The 24,666-nt window shown below is 37.9% G+C and overlaps 1 protein-coding gene across 3 annotated transcripts in view; it reads left to right on the forward strand.

Moving 5' to 3' along the window:
* The window catches only part of LSAMP (limbic system associated membrane protein), a 648,138-nt gene that overhangs the window by 480,159 nt on the left and 143,313 nt on the right, over positions 1-24,666 (forward strand). The window lies entirely within an intron of this gene.

Below are 24,666 nucleotides of genomic sequence, written 5' to 3' on the forward strand. Positions count from 1 at the left end.
GATCCAATACTGCATTTAAACTACAACATGGCCCTCTCTTGTCTGCCTCAATCTCTTCATTCATTCCACTATTTTTGCCAGTAATGTCCTTTCTTCTCACTCTTCTTTGTGAAGCCCTTTTTGATTGTCCCAGCAGAAAATATTAATAATATATAATTCAAAACGTATTGGGCTAATACATTAAATGTGTTACATGCATTGTCATGCTAAATCCTCACGATAACTGCATCACATATCTACCATTTTCTATATTTTAACAATGAATAAGCTACTGTTTACATGGGTTTGTTTATTTAGCCAACAGTATCATAACTTGTAGCTTTCCATATTAATCTAATCTCAAAGTCAGTGTTCCTAACCTTAATTCAGATATTTTCAATTTTATCTTTACCCCTTAATGTAGAACAATGAGTTTCTTGGCTTTTCTGAAGCCATAGTAACAGGGCTTCAGTAATTTGAATTTTATTTGAATTCAAATAAAGGAGAGTTTATTCCCTTGACAAAATGGAAATACTTTGTGGGGAATATTTTAAACATATTAAAAATTTTAAATATTTTAAATGTATTAAAATACAAAAATTTTAATAATGACATTAGACACTAATAAAAATGTCTTTTTTATTAGTCATAGTTTATTGACATAACTTACATATGGTAAAATCCATGCTTTTTAGTGTACAGTTCTATTAATTTGGTCTTTCTAACTTATTTCTATGCTCTCTTTTTAGAAGCAGATAATTTACTTTTGCAGTTCCTTTTCATATGATTTAGTTGCTATAAATTTTGGCTTTCCTTTTATCGTACCATTTCTTTGGAAATGCAGCATGCTATCAATATTGTTTTTAGTAATTCTCTGACTCTTCTTTATGAACTCAAGCTTGTTCATAGAATAAGGAGTTTAGAGTTTGTTCATGGAAGGAGATGTCTATAATTATAGCCAAAGTTTATAGATTTTCTTCCATTAGAGCTTTTCTATCAGTGTGCTAAACCTAATGAAATGTATATTCTTGAAAATTATTTTCTACATCTTTATTTAATAGATATATAGGATTTATAGGATTTGTAGCCAAAAAAATGTGGAAAATGTGCCTTCTCAAGTGATAATTGAATGCAATAAAAGAAAATAATATGAGAATGGAATCTACTTTATCAGAAGCTATATTTCTGCTAAACCTATAAAATTAATTGATTTGTTCATTCCTTCATTGAATAAGCTTCATTTATTGAGCCTCTACTGATGTGAAACATTCCCTTAAGCAGCTTACCATCTAATAGGTGTAATTGATTAATGTTGTATACAGTAGGAAAAGGAAATTTCCATGGTGATAATCACCTTATCAATAGTTAATGGCTAAGTTATTTAAGTATTGGAGTCACCAAATGATAGAGAAGTCTTTATGATTTTTACTAACTTTTAGGAAGAGTTAACACAATAATATCTGGCATGTTACTAATGTTCAGCAGCAATGAAATAATAATTAGGTTTCAAGCCAAGAATGGTTTCAAAGCTTCATAGTATTAGGTCAGTCAGTGCACTAGAAATAAGAGGACTCTTTTTATATAAAATCAAGAGTCCTTTAGTATTGTGAAGCAAAAAAACAGTATTTTCCTTGTGGGCTTTTAAAGATAAGATAAAGCCCTTTTAAAAGCTTTATCATGAAGTTCTAACAAAAGTTTTGCTTGCAAGTATAGTCATAAATACATCATCTTGTTTTGGATCTCTGTTTTATTATGAAACTTTTAATGGAACAAACAATAACATGTACAGGCTTATCTAGTCATATTGTATTCCTTATTAATTGTACAGGCACAATTTTTGAACTTTTAAAAGGAAGTGTAAGAAACCTGTTTTATAGCCCTTTCATCACTCCAGGATCACAGTTCCACAGCTTCTCCTCCAGCCCTATATGCACTGCCTATCCATGCTAGGATTAATCCTTATACCTCTGAATAATCTGAATCAGCAATTGAACTTTCTCGCCCTGGCATGCCTTGGAGAAGCTGAATGAATTGTTCCCATTACTCTGTCTGTCACCTTCCTCTCTCCCATCCTCAGCTCCCATAACAAGTCATTAAGAGGGTTAAATGAATTATAATGTACAGTGATTACTATAAAAAACCCCTAACACACATCAATGATTACTATAAAAAACCCCTAACATATATCAATAATAGGTCTCATGACAACATATATGTCACAGAATTCAGTGGAAGAAAAGTTCTCTCGTGCACTCCACCTGCTAACCAGCATTACCAAAATTACTGTTTTAATAAGTAGGTAAATATCCTATTTTTAAAGATATTTTGCAACTACAAAGTGTCACATTTCCACCCTAACAATCTGAATTTTCACACCCCATAGAAATTTGTACATATATCTGTGATATATACATTCAAATGCGTAGCTAAAATATTCAAATGTACATAATAAGTCTAAGCAAGAACTTCTTCGTTCTGACCTAAAAGTACCTCATTAGCACAAATGTCCAAGATAGACAGCCCCAAGTACACTAAGCTCCAAGGGCATGAAAGAGCCCTCACTTTTGTAGACTAACAAACAGATTCATGCAAATTAGTGTGTGAACTTGAAGATATTATCCTGCCAAACTGATTGGTACAGACATACTGCCAAGGGGAAAACACCAGCTAGGCAGTATTATTATTACTGTTATAATTATTGCCAAAACCATAAGACCTTAAAGCTTTCTGGATGAAAGTCTTGCAAGGGAAAAACAATCTATCCTAGGGTTTGCTCTGTGGACTTGAAATTACTTTTCAACCTGTTCTTCTTATTTATCCAACTCATTTCAAAAGATGAAACACCTATTCCAAGGTGAGGAAAGAGGCTTCTGGGGAAAAGAAAAAATAAATTCTTTAGGATGTTCTTATTATTTTCTGTTCATTCTCCTGATTATTTTTCTCCCCTTCCTGCTTATTTCCCTGGTTTTAATTTGTCTTACTCTGTTTCTGTCCTTTCACCCTCAATTTTTCAGAATGTTCTGCATCTTTTCTCTATGTCTCATCTTGCAACCTCTCAGAAGTATTGTCAATCAGTTATATATTCAGTCTGTTCTTTTGCTGCTACTCCTTTAAAACATCCTTATGAACATTGCTTTGGAGAATTCATGGTACACATTATTGTCACTGAAGGGGTGACGGTATAATATATGAATTTGAAATTAGGCAGTATGATGTGAGGTTAAAAAGTAACATTTTGGACCCCAGCTGGTGTGCATTTGAACCCAAGAACTGCCATTTACTAGCAGTGATAAGGCTAGTTCTTTCACTTTGCTGAGCCTTACCCCAGAAGATCTTATGATTAATAGTATCTAGCTCACTAGGTGTTGAGGATTAATAAAGATAATAATATTAATAAAACACTGAGTAAAATGTCAGAAACATGAAAGCATTTAAAACAAACGAATGATATCAAGATGGTGGTGAAGGTGGTAGCAGTGGTGGAAGCAGCTGTAATTGTGGTGATTATAGACATGAGCTTTCAAAGAATTTTTTCGCCAAAAGGGGTGGGTCACCTTCATCCATTTGGATTGCAACTCTGTGATAAACATCGTGTATTTAAAAGCAGAGGAAGAAGTGCTCTGCTGTATCAATTGTACTTTAATATGAAGGTTATGATCAGGCTTAAATCTCTTCATGTTCCTAGAGACAGATTCACTTCACACACACATACCAAACTCTAAGTGCTACTCTGCCCTGCCTACTCTTTTTCCAACTATTATTGTAAAATTATTCGTACATTCAAAAGAATACTTAAACATACATGTGAGGGGAAGTGGTGAAAAATGGCCGAATAGAAGCCTTCACGAATTGCCCTCTCCACAGAAATGTCATATTTAACAACTATCCACACACAAAAGCATCTTTATAAGAACCAACAATCAGATGGGCAATCACAGTACCTGGTTTTAACTTCATGTCACTGAAAGAGGCACTGAAGTGGGTAGGAAAGGCATTCTTGACTTGCTGACACAACCCCTGACAGTGGTTGTGTGGGCCAGGGAATCTGTGTGCTTAGGGGAAGGTGAGCTCAGTGATTGTTGGACTTTGCATTGGAACTCAGTGCTGCTTGTCACAGCAGAAAGCAGGCCTGGGTAGACCCCAGCCAGTGCTGCTGGAGGGAGCATTTAGATCAGTCCTAGCCAGAGGGGAATTGCCCATCTCAGTGGTCAGAACCTGAGTTCCAACAAGCCTTGCCGTTGCAGACCAAAGCACTCTGAGGTCCTAAATAAACTTGAAAGGCAGTCTAGGCCACAAGGACTGCAATTCCCTGGCCAGTCCTGGTGCTGTGCTAAGCTCAGACCCACTGAACTTGGAAGACAAGAGACCTAGTGAAACATCAGCTGGGATGGCCAAAGGAGTTCTTGCACCATCCCTCCCCCAACCCCAGGCAGTGCAGCTCACAGCTCTGGGAGAGACTCCTTCCCTCTGTTGAGGAGAGGAGAGGGAAGAGTAAAGAGAACTTTGTCTTGCAACTTGGATACCAGCTCAATGATAGTAGGATAGAATATCAGGTAGAGTTCCGAGGTCTCCATTCCAGGACCTACCTCCTGGATGACATGTCTAGACACACCCTGAGCCAGAAGGGAGCCTGCTGCTTTGAAGGAAAGGACCCAGTCCTAACAGGATTTATCACTTTCTGACTAAAGAGCACTTGGACCCTCAATAATCAGCAGCAATACCCAGATAGCAATTGCCACGGACCTTGGTTATGACTCAGAGGCGAGCTCACTTCAGGTGTAACTCAGCCACATTCCCAGCTGTGGTGGCTATAGGGAGGGAATCCTTCTGCTTGAGAAAAGGAGAAGGAAGAAGGACTTTGTCTTGCAGCTTAGATACCAGCTAGGCCACAGTGCAGTAGAGCACCAAGCAGGCTCTTGGGGTTCCTTATTCCAAGACATGGCTCTTGGATGGCATTTCTGGACTGGCTTTGGGCTGGAAGGGGGCCAGATTCCCTGAAGGGAGAGTCTCAGGCCTGGCAGCGTTCACCACAAGTTGACTGAAGAGCCCATGGGCCTTGAGTGAACATCGATGGTAGTCAGGCAGTACTCACTGTGGGCCTAGGATGGTGGTGGTCACAGGGAGGGACTCCTCTGCTTGTGAAAAAGGGAGGTGATGTGGTTTGATTCTGTGTCTCCACCCAAATCTCATCTTGTAGCTCCCATAATTCCCACATGTTGTGGGAGGAATCCAGTGGGAGATGGTTGAATGATGGGGGTAGGCCTTTCCCATGCTGTTCTCGTGATAGTGCATGAGTCTCATGAGATCTAATGGTTTTAAAAATGGGAGTTTCCCTACACAGGCTCTCCCTTTGCCTGCTGCCATCCACATAAAATGTGACTTGCTCCTCCTTGCCTTCCACCATGATTGTGAGGCCTCCCCAGCCATGTCCAACTATAAATCCATTAAACCTCTTTCTTTTGTAAATTTCCCAGTCTCAAGCATGTCTTTATCAGCAGCATGAAAATGGACTAATACAGTAAATTGGTACCAGGAGTGGGGCGCTGCTGAAAAGATAAATGGAAATGTGGAAGCAACTTTGGAACTGGGTAACAGGCAGAGGTTGGAACAGTTTAGAGGGCTCAGAAAAAGAAAGGAAAATGTAGGAAAGTTTGGAACTCTCTAGAGACTTGTCAAGTGGCTTTGACCAAAATGTTGATAATAATATGGACAATGAAATCCAGCCTGAGGTGGTCTGAAATGGAGATAAGGAACTTCTTGGGAACTGGTGCAAAGGTGACTCTTGTTATGTTTTAGCAAAGAAACTAGCAGCTTTTAGCACCTGCCCTAGAGATTTGTGGAACTTTGAACTTGAGAGAGATGATTTAAGATAGCTAGTGGAAGAAATTTCTAAACAGCAAAGCATTCAAGAGGTGACTTGGGTGCTGTTAAAGGCACTTGGTTTTAAAAGTGAAACAGACCATGAAAGTTTGGAAAATTTGCGGCCTGACAATGCGATAGAAAAGAAAATCCCATTTTCTGAGGAGAAATTCAAGCTGGCTGCATAAATTTGCATAAGTAATGAGGAGCACCTAGATTAAGAAAAATAGAACCTTACCTGTATCTTTAAAGTTCTGGTTATGCCCTTCCCTGGTTACATCCCCTTCCCCTTCCTTCAGGATGCCATCAGGGAGGGGCATAAACAGAATTTCAAAGATATTGATAAGGTTCTATTTTATTAATCACTATCCTGAAATTTAGGTTTATTATTGCATTGCTTTTACTTATAAATTGCCTATATGTATGTATCCTCCAAATAATAAATTGTTTAAATTTTCTTGTTGTTGTATTTTTATTCAACATTGTGCTTATGGATCATATTATGCTTATGGTTTCTTCAGAGATTTAGTTTATTCCTAGCTCCATATTAGTAGTTCATCGGATAAAAACATAATGAAATTAACTATTCTTCTATCCATGGATTTGGTTATTCCAATATTTGGTCTTAGAACCATGGTGTTATGAACACTTTTTTTGTTTCCTGATGCATATAAGGATAAAGTTCTTCAAGGCATATACTTAAGGCAGAAAATTGTGGAGCTATAGAATTTGCACACTTTTAACTTTATGGAAGAATGTCAAATCTTTTTCTAATGAGGTTATATTGGTTAAGATTTGTTTAGGCTGCTGTGGCTAATAAAAATTTCAGAATCACAGTAGTTTAAATAAAATAGCCATACATTTCTATCTCAGGTTCAAGAAGCCTGGAGGTGGTTATTCCAGAGATGATAAGGCACTTCACAGTGTCGAGATCAAGGCTTCATGTACTGTGTAGGTTACCTTGTATGAACAATTTTCATTCCCATGTTTGTCTGTCAAGATCGAAAATGGCTTCTGGAACTCCAGCCAGTATATCCACATTTTGGCTGCCAACAGGAAAAAGAACCAATAGGTGCATAGTCCCTTCCTTAAAGATGTACAGAACACTTTTATTTTCATCCTATTGATCAGAATTTACATGGCCATATGGTTACATTTGCCCCACATGGCAAACTGGGAAATGTAGTTTTCTGCCAGTTTGCCATGAAGCCAGCTAGCAGTAGAGAAATCTTATTACTGAGAAAGAAGAGAAAGACCAATATTAGCAGATAACTAGCAGCTTCTGCCACAGTGGTTCTACTAATTTATATTAATTTATACATACATACAACTAAAGATAATTTGTGTTTCCCTACATACTTCCCACACTCAAAACTATCAGCCTTTTAAAAGTTTGTCAAAATGCTATTTATAAAATATTATGCCATCTTAAAAACTTGTATGCCTTTGATTAATAATAAAGTTTCATCTTTTCATAATTATTATTTTAATTTTTAAATAAGCTGTTTATAGTTTTCGTTTTTGTGTTGTTTGTCTTTCTTTTTTGGACTTTAAGCGTTTTGTATTCATATAGAAAATAACCCTTTACCAGTTATATAACCTGCAAAAAAAAAAAAACCTAAAATACAAAAATCTTCTAGTTGGTATCATAGCTTTTTATTTTTTCAATTGCTGTTTGATGAAAAGGGATATTTTGCTTAATTTACTTGAATTTATTAATCTATTCTATTATGACTTAAACTTTTTGTATCTTATTTGAGAAATCCTTCTCCACCCCATGGTTATAAGATATTCCTATGATTTCTTCTAAAAGTTTTGATTTTTTTCGCATTTCAATGAGTTAGAATTGATATTTTCTGTACATTTTGAGTAAGATTACAATTTCATTTGTTTCCCTCTGGAAAATTAAAAACTAATAGTCTCAGCACAATTGTTATAGTTTAGATGTTTACCACTTATCTGAAATGCCAACTCTGTAATATTCGTGTTTCCTTCCTTTGTAGATATCTGTTTCTGGGAAGTAGTAATATATTTCTATGTCTATTTATACTTTCTTTGTATGTATTAAATATATACTTGCCTAATATTTATAAGTAGGTGTGCTATTTAATAAATTGGGACCCTCTCTCATATAGTAATTTTTGCCATCAGGTATTTCTTAGTTACTGTATGCTCTTTGTTCATGCACATAAATTTCAGAATCACTTTTTCAAGTTCAACAGTAATTTAAAAAGTCACACATTAAATCTGTTGGTCAATTTGAGAATAACTGATATCTTAATAATATTAGGTATTCTTACTCATGAATTTGGTACAATTTTCATTTGTGGAGGTCTTCTTTAATGGCTTTCAATAATGTTTTGTGATTTTATGCCTAAAGGTTCAGCATATAGTGTTTTAGATTTATCTCTACATTTGGTATACTATTGTTACTATTGTTAATGTTACCTTTTTAGAAATATCCCCATTCAAGCTAAGTTTTTGCTGCCATCTAGAAATGCATTTGATTTTTGTTTCTTCAATCTGTATTCACCCAATTTTCTAAACTGTCTAAATCCCAAAAATGTATGGAATTTTTTTGGTTTTTATATAGACAATTTTATCATCTGCGCATAATGAACGTTTTGTTTCTTTCCTGCTAGTTTTTATACTTCTTTTTCTTCTTGTCCTACACTACTGGTTGGAACCACCAGCCAAATGCTGAATAGAAGTAGTGATAGAGAGCATTCTTGTACCATTCTAATTTTAAAAGAAATGCTTACTAACACTTCACCATTGAGAGTAATTTTCATGTAAGTAAATTAGGTACCTACATGGATGTACTTCTGTATATATGGCTATTGCTACATTTATATAGTGACAGCTGGACTGTACCATAACTCATTTGTTCAACTAATATTAATTGATTAATCATCATGTCCAAAGCTTACTCTAGTTGATATGTGAAATTCAAACATGAGTAAGACACATATCCTACTCCTAAATAGTTTACTACCTATAAAAGGTGATGATAACTATTGAAAACCAAATACAATAAAACACAAAAAATAAGTGCCATAAGAGTTCAAACAGGATACAATAAAAGCTATTAAGAACAGAGCAAAAACTGTCAATTGAACACTATCAGGAAAACTGTAGTAATTGAGATGGCATTTAAACTAACACTAAAGAAGGCTGGGTGATGTGGCTTACACCTGTAATCCCAGCACTTTGGGAGGCTGAAATGGAAGAATCACTTGAGCTCAGGAGTTCAAGAACAGCCTGGGCAACATAGGGAGACTCTGTCTCTATAAAAAATAAAAAAATGGCCAGGTGTGGTGGTGTGAGCCTGTGGTCCCAGCTATTTGGGAGGCTGAGGTGGGAGGATTGCTTAAGCCCAAGAGGGCAAGGCTGCAGTGAGCTGTGATTGTGCCACTGCACTCCAGCCTGGGCAACACAGCAAGACCCCATCTTAAAAATAAATAAATAAACTAACATTAAAGAATGGGTAGAGTCTTAATTGGAAAAAACATTCTGGGTATAGAGACAGCAAGAACTAAAGCTTCTACCTCTTATGTCTGTATTCTAAGTGAAGTTAAAACCCTCTTACACAGATTTCAAGTAGTCATACCCACCATTCCCTCAATCAAATTCTATCACATACTGGAGTCACATCTAATGGTCAGAGTTTTGTCTTAGCATGATCTATCCCCTCATTCGAGCACATGGGTAATGGGATGGGTTCTTCAACTGACCACAGACAGGATTATCCTGCTTGATTACCTCCCTTAGTAACCAGAGTACAATACTTTCAAACTTCTTTTAACTGCCTCCAAATTCAAATATACTCTCAGAGAACAATTTGTCACCTCTGAGAAGATTCAAAAGAATAAATAAGCACGTGAAGGCAATTCTCAAAGGATTCCCTAATTTGGGGTCATAGTAGTAGCATTAGAACAAGTGTACAAATGTACACAATGGCAGTTTTGAAGCAACCAATCATTTGGATTAATTATGGTACATGTGTTAAAATTCTAATCACTTTATTTAGTAGTTGTACTTATATATGATTTCTGGACCCCTTGTTACAATGAAACATGGAGATCCTGTGATCCCACACAATCAAGTTGTTCAGAAATTTTTAGGATAGAAAATCAGAAGAAGAAAATTGAGAAAAAAACCCATTTAAATATATAAATAACCTGAACCCTTCTCTCATCCTATTGCTCAGTAGTAATTTGGTCCCTGGCTAATGTATTACTCATAATTTATTGCAAATTTATTAAACCTCAGTAGCTCAGAACATAGTAGCTTATGGATGATCCTCTAATTAGTGGAATTAGAGGATGATACTGTTTCCTTTGATTAATTGGCACATGTGGAGACTGGGTGCCCTCTGAGGCCTACCATTTGCATATTAAGTTACCACATAACAATGTGCTGAAATCCAAAGGGCTGGGGGCTCCATCTACCCATGCGAAGGCAATGTCCTGTGGATCTAATTAAATCACTATGCTCTTGGCCCTTTCCCTTTTTTACTCACTTTGGCACAATTTTCCAAGGAGTAACCTAAAAGTTGAAAAGTGAATAAACAGCTTATGTATATGTAGCAATTTACCACTTAGAGATTCCTTTCACGTATGTTATCCTGTTTAACTCTCTCACAACCCTCTTGAGCATACAGAGTTTTATTCCTGTTTTGCAAATAGATAGTGAGATTGATAGGCCTCCCTGTTTACAAGGTAGTAATTGATCAAGCTAGGACTCACACCTGGATCTTCGTTCTCCAAGGTCAGAGCAATCTTCACTATGCCACGGTGTGTCATTAGAGAATTATCTCAAATTGTATGATAAAAGACATGAAGAAAATGTTCCTCTTCCAACATTGGCCCTGTTTTGTATAAAGTACTATCATACTCATTGCCTCTGGAGAAAGCAGTCAGTTCAATGGAATTAGTAAAAACAGAGCCTAAGCGCATGAAGGAAAGAAATGGTGGTCAGTGACAGCCAGCGTGCAGGAGATAGTAACTTCTATAATTCTTCATCCCAGGATTTCTAGCCGAGACTGAATGGCCATTTGATTGCAGTTCTAATTCAAACGTCAGCTGTGCAGTTGGGCAAGTCGATCATTAAGGTCTCCTTACTGTTTATGTGATTTTGAAGAAAAAAAATAGCAGACCACTTTGCTGGGTCAAGAAAATGTGCAGGCCAGTGCCTTTGCTGGTCATTTGTCAGCGTCTGGACACAAGTGAGGGTGTTATTTTAGACAACAGGTAGTTCCAGGACCCAAAAGCTATGAAGCTGTCTTTTAGGCACCTGTCACAAAGCATATTTTCTCTGCCGGATAGAAGTGAGAGAGTATATTTGAAAGGATTTAATAAAGGTTCTGAAGGACCCTCTTGGTATAAACGCCGATTATTGTTGTCAGTGTTATTTAAGAGCAGCAGGAGGGAGGCATTTCAAATAGAAGTTTAGCTTGTATTCCCAGAAGCCCCACCAGATCCAGAATTACTGTGGTCTTTAAGCAATCTGTGAAACTGGCCTCTCACAAGAGAGTGGAGGAAGGAGGCTGAGCTGCCCCACGTGGTGTTCTCATTGCCACCTCAGGGAATTGATTGGGGAACTATTTTTCAGTTTAGTTACTGAGTCATTTTTCATTTTGTTCTTAGTGCCAGAGGCTTATGCCCTTCATTGGCAGCACTGGGGAGAAGGCTAGATCAGCTTCCCTAGTGGGATATACACTGTGAATATGCTTCAAGCCAGATTTGTCTAAGAGGGGAAAAAACAAACACAAAAACTTATGCTTTTCTTCGTGCTTCTTGCTACAAATTCTAAAGGAAGCCCCAGACCTAAAGTTGTAGCTCATCCTGGGAGAAGAGGAGAATTGGCAGTGTCCTCCAGTTTCTCCATAAGATAAAATTGTGTGAATGTGGCCAGCTTGCTATGATTTGGTGCTTCCTAACTCATCTCCCACTGTCTCTTCTGACTTTAGGGGGCTGGAAAACACATCTGCACAGAAATGACAATATGAGAAGATCTTATGAGAAAAACCCTGTTGCTTAATGTTGCTTAATGTCCTATATCTAGCTTTTCTCCACTTACACTCCTCTCTCAGCTTCTCCCAGTCCCTCTGAAATAGCATTTGCCTCTTGGTGATGCCAGCTCCCTTACCTCGTTAAGCTGCTGCTGAAAAGCAGACCCGGGGATTGATGGCAGACAGGTTTAATGTGGCTTGCACGGAGCAGTCAAGTTGGGCGTGTGGGAGGATGCTGGGGAGGTATTACCGCAGGCGCAGGCACACCAGCTGATTGAAGTTGCTGTGAACTGACAGCTAATGGGGGAGCTTTCTTTGATAGCTGTTTCATTTTGACTCTGCTGGATTTTTAAAGAAAGTTCTCCATGGGGAAAAAAAATTAACTATTTTTTTTTTGTTTGCCTTTTATTAACAGTTGATTTCAGAGTATTCCAGGGGCATTATTTTGGCAGGCATTTTATTATCTGATATAAACCTGAATTGATAACTCTTAAGCCCTTCTTGTAGATGGTGAATATGCCAGGTTCCACAGTGCAGGTGGAAAGCCACGCCAACCATGTGCTAGAGAGGCCATTACAGTTGCTCAGAAAGGATAGCAGTGGTGGAGAGCACCAGATGAAACGCTGGCGGAAAAAATTAACGTGCTGACTTGGGGGATGCCTAAAAGATGACAACACGCACCAGTAGAATTTTACTTAGGAGAAAAGAAGAGCAGAACTGGAATTTCAAAGGAGTACCAGGCCCTGGTGTGTTTTCTCTGCATTTGGATTGGTAGAGAAAAGCCTGTTCTCTGAATTAAACTAAAATTTGAAATCTCCAAGTCTGACATAACAAAATAGCACAGACTGGGTGGCTTAAACCACAATGTATTTCCTCACGTTTCTGGAAGCTAACTCTGCTTCACACCTCTTCCCTTGGCTTGTAGGTTGTCCCGTGTCTTCATATTATCCGTCTTCTGTAGGCATTGTGTCCAAACCTCCTCTTTCTATAAGGAAACTAGTTATATTGGATTAGGGCTCACCCTAATGGCTTCATTTTAACTTAACCTCTTTACACACCTCACTTCCAAATGCAGCCACATTCTGAGGTACTAAGGGTTGGGACTTTAGCATATGGACTTGGGGTGCAGGGGACACAATTCAGCTCATAAGAGTAACGGAGAAAAATCATCAGTTTGGTATAAGGGATGTTCACCAGTCAGCATGGCCCAGACCCCATGACACCATCTCCCCATGGACTCTCTCTATATTCCCTTTGCCACCAGAACATTTCATATTCCCTTTATATGAGTTGGGGGGCCTGCCATTCCCATTCAGATCATCGAAACCCCATGCCATTCTGCCTAAATTGCAAACTAGAAAAAGGCAATAAATCCAAACTTTGGAATAGATCTAATAATAATAGCAAAAATAATAGTAATAGTGATGATAAAATTATAACAGCAGCTACCTTTTAGTGAGTGTTTAGTGTGTGCCAGTCTCAATGTCAAGCACATCCATATATTCCTTCATTTAGGCCTCATTACAAACCTGTGAGATAGGTGCAGTTACTGTAGATAGGGAAACTAAAGCACAGGGAGGCTAAGCAGGTTATCTGAGGTCACAAGGCTAGTTAGATGCAAAGTAAGATTATTCTTATAACCAACACACATGCTCCGAACTACTACATTTTATTGTATAAAAGCAACCATTTTCTAAATCAGGCTTTTAAAAATGTCTTTCAGTTATAAAACCCTCAATTTTTCCAACCAAAGTTTTATATTAAACTCTTACACAGCACAGATTTACAACATGTAAGAAAAGAAGAGGGGTACTGAACCTTCCCTATGCAGCCTCTTCGCTTTCCTCTTCTTGGTGGATCCACCAATTTGAAAACCACCACCCTAAATCATCCCTAAAATTTTGGACCTTTAGACTGTATGCCTCGAATGCATTGAGCTCTGTCTCCTTACAAACCCGATACTGGTGTGTCTCACAAGAAAAAATCTCAGGCTAAAATCCACAATAACTTGCCCAATGTACTGAATGAAGCCCTTAGTGGCATCTAGTAACAGTGAGAAAAGAAATATCTAGGTCTTATTAAGAACGTAGAATATTGCAGATTATTGCTAAAGAGGATAGAAACATCTAGATCAGGAGACAAATCTATAATTTGTGTCCTAACTATAGGGTGTGGTTTGCTGAGGAAGGAGAAGGAACTGGCATTTATTAGGCACTCCTCCCTCTAGGCACAATTCTGGGGCTCTGCAAGATTCTTATTTATTTTTTACCATAGCCTATGGGTGGCCTACAGTCCTCCTGGCCCCACTTCCACTGGCTTCCCCTGACAACGAATGCCCAGAAACAGATCTCATTCAAGGGGAAAAGTTGTATCATTTGGAGACAATTGTTTTTAAGTGCTTAACGCTTCACTTGCTGAATCTTGTGCAGAAAAACAGCCTTTACATCTACTTGCCTGGAGAAATGAATCCTGCCACAGAATATTATCTTCTCATCCTCTCTGCCATATGTTCAAGCAATCTGTGTTTCAGTCTATATTAATACACTGAGTCAGAGGCAGTGGGGTTCAGTGGGCTAAGCAACAGCCTGGAAAATTGAGGGGTGTGAGTTCTAATTCCGTCCTTTCCCCTCGCTTGCTGGCTGACCTTCGGGCAAGTTATATCAACCTCATATCAACCTCCATTTTCTCCTCATTTCTCACACAGGATTTATAATGTCTGAGCAAACTGAAGAAAAATACTGAGAATATTGGCATAGAATTTCACAAATATCTTTGAAACTTTTACAATTCAAAACCTCTACTTAAAAACACAGTTGTAAGGCTGTCAAAGAGCCTTAAATAAATGATCTTTACCCTATAGCTGTTTGTAATCTAGCTGGAAAATTAAGCATATATTTGGAAAATTTGTCAAAATTGTCATCTCAATAATTATAGATAGACATTTTCCCTTAAAAGTTCAAGTTATATTAGTCTTGATTAAGAAGTTCAAGTTATATTAGTCATAATTAAGAGGGCATCAAAATAGGCACTTTGCAACCCCTATAACAATGTTTTTATTTGACACCTCAAGTCCTTCCTAAAATGAGCCAAACTATGTGCATATGTATGTGTGTGTGCATGTATGAATAGATTTTTTTAAATGTAAATATGTTCATCTAAAAAATATAACAAGCTCACAACTAGTTATGACTACATTCCTGACAAGAGTGGGATTTTTTATATCCCCTTTCATTTGGGGCCAGAAAACCTTCCACCTCTCTTACTCCACTCCTGGGAAACCTGAGCAGCAAACACCTGGAAATGCTGGATAAAAAACAGAGGTGGTATAGAGCTAGTAGACAAAAAGCCTCTACAACAAGGTGATAACTCACAGTTGGAAATCCTATGGTTTAAGAAGAGTAGTTTTGGAAAGCTCTTCTGGATAAGTGGGTCACCATGTCTTCCAAAGAAAGGTACAAAATGGTCTTGCCGTATACACTAAAGCTACAATAATGGTACCAGAGCTTTGAGATGGAAGCAAGAGAATCATTACATTCATTGAAATTATACCATGCAGGCATTTGAGGCTGATGTGGAAGATACAAATTTCCTAGCTCCTTTGTCTTAGCTCAAAGCATACAATGGTGACATACTTATCATAGATAGCAAGAATACTGATGAATTAGCTGTTGTCCTAATGTCCCTTTGAGGATCATGTGGTTCCATTAGGTTGCCACAGCTGCACTGGGGTTTAGGTCTTCTCAAATAAGAGATTTAAAAAAAAATTAGGTGATGGGGCCTCAGGCTGGTCAGGATGAAGTTTGGGGCAAGGACAGTATTGAAAGACATCATTAAATATTGGTATATGGCCACAACGTGCTTATAAGAGTTTCCTAAACAAAGAGGCTCTGTTTTTCAACACGAGCCATTTGTGTAGTGGCTTTAGCCCTTGGAGATGGATGTGGTACGAAAGGGACTTCTACATCTATAATCAGAGGGGCTTCCTGAGTGTCTGATGTAAGTTTTGACCTCTATGGGTACTTGATTTCTTCAAATGAAAATGCCAGGATTCTCATGCCTATCATGGATATCTTTACTACATAAATTATTCAGTTAATTTGAGTTAAACTCTTTTAAGATATTCACAAAAAGGAGTGGAGATAGAATCAGAGTACTTTCATTAAAAATGTGACAAATATAAAAGTTTGAGGTATTAGTTTGACCATAAATCATTGTTGGGGTATACTAAATGGATCCTCACAAAAAGTCAAATAAAAGCTAGATTTCAAGTTCTTGAAGCCTTCTGGCACCTGAAGAATGTTGGAATGACTTCTTCAAGAAGCCTGTAAGGGGAGATTAGGGCTGAAGAGATGAAGATCCTAAATCCAAGAAACCCTTGAACATCCTTAACATGCTAGGTTATATACAATAAATCCTCATTTAAGGTTGTTGATATTGAGGACTTCTGATACGCTGATATCTCTTATTTGGAAATAGTTAAATAATTATAAAATTTTAACTATATAAGCTTCCAATTTTTTCTCTCCTTTGTTGCCTTTTGGATTTTTATCTTGAAAATAAACTGACATAAACATAAATCCAAATCTTTAGTGAATTATTTTCTGGGTGATAAGTACACTTGCCTCAGCTCTCAGGGAGGATATCTTTAAAACATGAGTGTCTTCTACCAAAGAATAGTCTGAACTAAGAATAGAGGTGGGCAACCAACTGGATGTTAAAAGTCAGTTGAAATCCATGGTACAGAAGGAGTGGATTTAATAAGGGTAGATTCTCAGTTGTGTCAATCTGCCATGTCAGAGTTTTTCTCCTCTATGGGGATTAAGGTCACTGAGAAGTGACTAGATGGATTATAATTGGAACTTCTCTCTTCTATAATTGTTTGGTGAAAGTGATGCACAGCTGCTCATTCCTGGATGGGAGGCCTACAAGATCAGATCTGTCTTGCAGAACTCGGTATATGCAGGTTCAGGTCCCAGCCTGATAACCTCAGATACCCTAGTGCTTTCCCAAGTCTTCCTCTCTGGTCAGACTGTAAGTTTCCCTTCACAGCTATATGGAGATAATAATCATGGGAGAGCACACAAGCTCTAAAAGTTATCATGAAGAATAGTATATCTCTAGGTGAAGTTTTGAGCAAAGAGGTCAATCATGGTCGTCTACATTTGAACTGAGTCACATTTTGAACTGGTAAGCCTCTTCTATGGCTCAGTTAAAGTTTTTATCCTTGGCAGTAGCTTGAATTTTCTATGAAAACTCTTTAAAAAAAAATGCCTGATGCTGGCCTAATGAGGGCTTTGGGAGTTTATTCATAGGACTCCACTCCTTTCATCTGCTCAAATGTTTAAATGAGGGATGCCACTGACCTTCTCAGGACCAATAGCATTCATGTTAGAGATTTTTGTTGGAGGCACCTCTAAAGACTCACGTGCTCCCTGCCCAGCTAAGCAGGTAGGGTGTGGGTGCTGTAAGAATAGCAACCAGAGAGGTTTCCTTTTGCTGCTGTCTATAAAAGTACCTGGGTAATTCTGACTAAACGTTTTATCTGATAACACACAGGGCACACACACACAACTACCTGCTGGGCTAGCAGACCTTTCTTTACCCATCAGCAGTTAATACAATGGCTTGTTTAAATACCTGCCTCCTACATCCAGTTATAAGTTCCCTAAGAACAAGTACCATGCTGATTTTGTTTATGGTTATATCCCCAGCACTTAGTACAGTGTCTAGCATACAGTAGGTGCTTAATAAATATTTGGAAAGGAATGAATGAAGTCTAATACCACAACTACTTTCACGAGAAGTGAACACGGTCTGCTGGGATATTTTAGGAAAGAAACTATCAGGAAAAAATCAGGAGCAAGGGAAAAACAAATTATAATACTAGAGAAATATGAAACCTGAAAAATCCTATTTAGGATGTAAGGATTTAGCATGAGGTTTAGGTTTACCAACAAGTTACAAATAAAATATCCAAAACATGGCCAGGCACGGTGGCTCACGCCTGTAATACCAGCACTTTGGGAGGCCGAAGCGGGCGGATCACGAGGTCAGGAGATCGAAACCATCCTGGCTAACACAGTGAAACCCCGTCTCTGCCAAAAATACAAAAAATTAGCGGAGCGTGGTGCTACTCGGGAGGCCGAGGCAGGAGAATGGCGTGAACCTGGGAGGCGGAGCTTGCAGTGAGCCGAGATCGCGCCACTGCACTCCAGCCTGGGCGACAGGGCAAGACTCCATCTCAAAAAAAAAAAAAAAAAATCGAAAACATTAGGAAGCAAATAGGTGGAAGGGTGGTGTCAAATTCATGGGCTCAGGAATCCACAGAAGCCAATCTGGAACAGGATCTGGTGCACTGAGAAATAAATAATAATGGAGCTATTTTAAAAGCCTGAGCCAATATCTTCCTGATTAAAAACTGCTAGAAAAGTGGCATCTAATAAATGCTGGGCTCTAGAGAGAGAACGCCTTTTCTTTGCCAGCCATCTTAAAATCATATATTTGGTTAAAAACACATTGCCCTTTTATCCTAATCTATATTTGGCCCCAACATTGAAAGAGCTTGGCTTTGGTGCAAATGAATGCTCTATCTCAGTGCAGCAGCTGATGTGTCAAAGAGGAATGTATCAGACTTTTGTACTTTTTCTGTCTCCATTTGCCATGTCCATTTCAACTTCTCTAGCTTCTTGCTGAAAAAGTCCCTGCAAATTCAGAAATTAATTTTTCTTGCTCCCTATGGTAGTATCCCTGTATCTGTCTATCTAGACGAGTAGATGGGTCAATTTCATCTCATCAGATGATCTCACAGAGCTAAGTGCATGAATGGCTAAGTGTGGAAATATGGAGGTAGGGCCTGTCCTTCAGCAAACAGCAGACCCAATGTAGGCTATCCACAGTAAAACTGTGCTCCCAGGCTGGCTGTCCATAGAAGCCCGTATGCCAGAGATGAATGAGGGAAAGTTGCAGACATTCCAAATAAGCAGGCCCAGAAAATATAGTAAAAAATAAAAATAAATAAATGGATATAACATACCAACTGGGAATCGGGATGAGGGAGTGGGGAAGAAGGCAGAAAATAAACAGTGAAACAAATAAACAAGATACTCTCAGATCATCATATGTGATACAAAAAAATTAAAATTACTAGCGTGTTATAAGAGGCAGTCAAGAGTGCAGGGCCATTTGCTTTAGCTAAGGAGGACAAGGATGGCCTCTTACAGAAGGACACATTTGACCTGAGAAATGAAAGGTAAGAACCAACCAACCAGGGAAAGGACTGGACAGAGCATTCCAGGCAGAGGGATCAAGAGGACCAAAGGGGTCCTAAAGCAGGAAATGACTAAATAAATGGAAAACTGGACAATGTGGTTACAGCACAGTGAGAGGACTCCCTCTTATAAAAAAGACTTTGGAGAAGTAGGCAGAAGCCAGACTCTGCAGGGTAGAAGATGTAGCAAAGGTAAGGAATTTTGCAAATTTCAGGATCTTGTTTTGTTATTAGGATTCCTTAAAATCTTGCCCTTTTAATCTCCAAGTTTTCTTCAGATCACGTTTATGGCAGCATCTCTCCTGGTCACCAGCATTTTACTCAGTGTGTCACTAAACTTAGTTATCCTGAGGGAAAAGTTTGGGGAAGGGAAAGCATGACTGCAGATAATATTGCAGAAAACCCCAAACTGCTGATCTACAAGGAATTTTTATTTGGCTTATTTTAGACGTGTGTGTGTTTGTGTGTGTGTGTGTGTGTATGCACACTACACTTTGTTTCATCCCATTAAATTTGTTTCACTAATCAGTTTTGCTAACTAACATTGGTCTGATTCTACTACATACATACATTCATGACTAGGATATGTAGAAAATGGCTCAAAATGAGAATTTGCCTTGGAAAAATCACCTAAATAATCAAAGCTCGTTACACTATATCAGCAAAAATAAAATTAAAAAATAGGTGTACATGTGGAAAAAATGGGCAGCAATTGGATGAGGAGATCTGAGATGCAAACACGAAGGACATACCTCATGGCCATCTCTTCTTCAGATGAGGAGGTTGATGAAGTGCAGTGGCTGAGAAGAAGCTCTGAATCAGACTGAAAAATGTTCAAGCCTCAGTTCTACCACTATCTCTTATGACTTTCAGCAAATTATTTCCTCATCTGTAACATGGAATTAACATTGCCTTTGCGTAGTGTTTTTGGCAAGGTTAAATGAAATAATAAAGCACTTTACAAAGAGACGGTATACAATAAGCCTTCTGTAGTTATTTTTTACTATTACAATAATTTTTCTTACATCTCAAACTGATTTTTTTCTGTTGTTCTTTACTTTTACATATTTTGATATCACTTTATCCACTTCCCAAATGTTTTCTGCAATAGATCAGGCCCTATACAAGCTTATTGAGCCCAAGAGAACACCAGGACCTCTAGTTTTTTTATTTCAATAGTTTTTGGGGAACAGATGGTTTTTGGTTACATGGATAAGTTCTTCAGTAGTGATTTCTGAGATTTTGAGGCACCCATTACCTAAGCAGTGTACACTGTGCCCAATATGTAGTCTTTTATCTCTCACCCTCCTCCCACCATTCCCCCTGAATCTCCAAAGTCCGTTGTACTATTCTTATGTCTTCGTGTCCTCATAGCTTAGCTCCCACTTATGAGTGAATACATATGGTATTTGGTTTTCCATTCCTGAGTTACTTCACTTAGAATAATGGTCTCCAGCTCCATCCAGGTTGCTACAAATGCCATTATTTCATTCATTTTTTATGGCTGAGTTGTATCCCATGGTGTTTGTCTACCACATTTTCTGTATCCACTCCTTGGTTGATGGGCATTTAGGCTGGTTCCATACTTTCGCCATTGTGAATTGTGCTGCTATAAACATGCATGTGCAAGTGTCTTTTTCAGATAATGACTTCTTTTCCTCTGGGTAGATACCCAATAGTGGGATTGCTGGATCAAATGGTAGTTCTACTTTTAGTTCTTTAAGGAATATCTATACTGTTTTCTGTAGTGGTTATACTAGTCTACATTCCCACCAGCAGTGTGAAAGTGTTCCCTTTTCACCGCATTCATTCCAACATCTGTTATTTTTTGATTTTTAAATTATGGCCATTCTTGCAGGACTAAGATGGTATCTCACTGTGTTTTTAATTGACATTTCCCTCATAATTAGTGATGTTGAGCATTTTTTCATGTTTGTTGGCCATTTGTATATCTTCTTTTGAGAATTGTCTATTCATGTTCTTTGCCCACTGTATTAGGGTTCTCTAGAGGGACACAACTAATAGGAGATATATGTATGCATATATATGTATATAGGACTTTATTAAGGAGTACTGACTCACACAATCAGAAGGTGAGGTCCCACAGTAGGCCATCTGCAAGCTGGGGAGCAAGGAAGCCAGTCCAAGTCCCAAAGCTGAAGAACCTGGAGTCCAATGTTTGAGGGCAGGAAGCATGCAGCACAGGAGAAAAATGTAGGCCAGAAGACTAAACCAGTCTAGTCTTTCCACGTTCCTCTGCCTGCTTTTATTCTGGCCACACTGGCAGCTGATTAGATTGTGCCCACCCAGATTGAGGGTGGGTCTGCCTTTCCCGGTCCACTGACTCAAATGTTAATCTCCTTTGGCAGCACCCTCACAGACACACCAGGATCAACACTTTGCATCCTTCAATCCAATCGAGTTGACACTAAATATTAACCATCACACCCACTTCTGATGGGACTATTTTTTTTCTTGCTGATTTGTTTGAGTTCCTTATAGATGCTGGATATTAGTCTTTTGTCAGATGCATAGTTTGTGAATATTTTCTCCTATACTGTGGGTTGGCTGTTTACTCTGCTAGTTATTTCTTTTGCTGGGCAGAAGCTTTTTAGTTTAATTGGGTCCCATCTATTTATTTTTGTTTTTGTTGCATTTGCCTTTGCAGTGTTGGTTATGAACTCTTTGCCTAAGCCAATGTCTAGAAGAGTTTTTCTGATGTTATCTTCTGGAGATTTTATGGATTCAGGTCTTAGATTTAAGTCTTTGATCATCTTGAGTTGATTTTTGTATAAGGTAAGAAATGAGTATCCAGTTTCATTATTCATCATGTGGCTTGCCAATTATACCAGCACCATTTGTTGAACAGGATGTCCTTTCCTACGTTATATTTTTGTTTGCTTTGTCAAATGTCAGTTGGCTGTAAATATCTAGCTTTATTTGGCTGTAAATATTATCTTGGGTTTTCTATTTTGTTCCCTTGGTCTATATCCGTGTTTTTATACCAGTACCATGCTGTTTTGGTAACTATAGCCTTGTAGTATAGTTTGAAGTTGGACAATGTAACGCTTCCAGATTTTTTTTTTTTTTTTTTTTTTGCTAAGTCTTGCTTTGGTTATGTGGCCTGTTTTTTGGTTCCATATGAATTTTAGGATTGTTTTCCCTAGTTTTGTGAATAATTATGATGATATTTTGATAGGAATTGCACTTAATCTGTGGATTGCTTTTGGCAGTATGGTCATTTTCACAATATTGATTCTACCCAACAACGGGCATGGGATATATTTCCATTTGTTTGTGTTATAAATGATTTCTTTCAGCAATGTTTTGTAGTTTTTCTTGTACAGATCTTTCACCTTCTTGATTAGGTATATTTCTAAGCAATTTATTTATTTTTTGCAGCTTTCCTAAAAAAGATTGATTTTTTCATTTTGATTTAATTCTCAGCTTGGTCGTTGTTGGTGTATAGCAGTGCTACTGATTTGTATACATTGATTTTTGTATCCTGAGACTTTACTGAATTAATTTATCAGATCTAGGAGGCTTTTGGATGAGTCTGTAGGGTTTTCTAGGTATATGATTATATCATCAGTGAACAGCTCCAGTTTGACTTCCTCTTTACCAATTTGGGTGCCCTTTATTTCTTTCTCTTGTCTGATTGCGCTGCCTAGGACTTCCAGTACTATGTTGAATAGAAGTGGTGAAAGTGGGCATCCTTATCTTATTCCAGTTCTCAGGGGGATTTCTTTCAACTTTTCCCCATTCAGTATAATGTTGGTTGTGGGTTTGTCATAGATAACTTTTATTACCTTGAGGTATGTCCTTTCTATGGCAATTTTGCTGAGGGTTTCTATCATAAATGCTGGATTTTGTCAAATGCTTTTTCTGTGTCTACTGAGATGATCGTACGATTTTTGTTTTTAATTCTGTTTATGTGATGTATCACATTTATTGACTTGCATATGTTAATCCATCCCTGCATCCCTCATATGAAACCCACTTGATCATGGTGTATTATCTTTTTGATATGCTGTTGGATTCAGTAGTATTTTGTTGCTAATTTTTACATCTATGTTCATCAGCGATACTGGTCTGTAGTTTTCTTTTTTTTTTTTTTTTTTTGTTATGTCCTTTCCTAGTTTTGGTATCAGGGTGATACTGGCTTCTTAGAGTTATTTATGGAGGATTCCCTCTTTCTCTATCTTTTGGAATAGTTTCAATAAAATTAGTATTAATTCTTCTTTGAATGTCTGATAGAAACTTCAGGTGTGAATATATCTGGTCCTGGACTTGTTTGGTTGTTGGCAATTTTTTTTTTATTAGTGTTTCAGTCTCACTGCTTGTTATTTGTCTGTTCAGAGTTTCTATTTCTTCCTGAGTTAATCTAGGAGGGCTGTATATTTCCAGGAATTTATCCATCCTTTAGATTTTCTAGTTTGTGTGCATAAAGGTGTTCATAGTAGCCTTGAATGACCTTTTGTATAAATCTAAATAAATAAATAAAACAGAAAAACTATTTTAAAGAGATAAACAAAATTGATAGACCATTAGTGAGATTAACCAAGAAAAGAAGAAAAAAGATCCGAATAAACTCAAGTAGAAACTACATGGAAGATATTATAATAAATATTATTTATTTATTTAGAGACAGGGTCTTTCTCTGTTACCCAAGCTGCAGTGCAGTGGACCAATCTTGGCTCACTGCAACCTCCATCTCCCAGATTCAAGCAATTCTCGTGCCTCAGCCACCCAAGTAGCTGGGATTACAGGCATGCACCACCATGCCTGGGTAATTTTTGTAGAGACAGGGTTTTGCCATATTGGACAGGCTGGTCTCGAACTCCTGGCCTCAGATGATTCACCTGCCTTGGCCTCCCAAAGTGCTGGGATTACAGGCATGCGCCATCATGCCTGGCTAATTTTGGTATTTTTTTGTAGAGATGGGGTTTTACCATGCTGGCCAGGCTGGTCTCAAACTCCTGGCCTCAAGTGATCTGCCTGCCTCAGCCTCCCAAAGTCCTGGGATTACAGGTGTGAGCCACCATGCAATATTTTGTATTACTATTATTATTTGTTGTTGTTGTTTTAATTTTATTTAGTTCTGCTCTGATCTTTGTTATTTCTTTTCTTATGCTGGGTTTGATTTTGGTTTGCTCTTGTTTCTCTAGTTCCTTGAGGTGTGATGTTACATTGTCTGTTTGTGTTTTTTCAGACTTTTTGATGTAGGCATTTAATGCTATGAACTTTCCTTTTAGCACTGTTTTTGCTCTATCCCACAGGATTTGATAAATTGCGTCACTATTATTGTTCAGTTACAAGAATTTTTAAATTTCCATCTTGATTTCATTGTTGACTTAAAGATCATTCAGGAGTAGATTATTTAATTTCCATATATTTCTACGGTTTTGAGAGTTCTTTTTGGAGTTAATTTCCAGTTTCATTTCACTGTGGTCTGAGAGGATACTTGATATGATTTCATTTTTCTTAAATTTATTGAGACGTGTTTTGTGGCCTATCATATGGTCTATTTTGGAGAATGTTCCATGTG

This window comes from Pongo abelii, chromosome 2 (assembly GCF_028885655.2).
Source record: "Pongo abelii isolate AG06213 chromosome 2, NHGRI_mPonAbe1-v2.0_pri, whole genome shotgun sequence".
Taxonomy (NCBI): Eukaryota; Metazoa; Chordata; class Mammalia; order Primates; family Hominidae; genus Pongo; species Pongo abelii.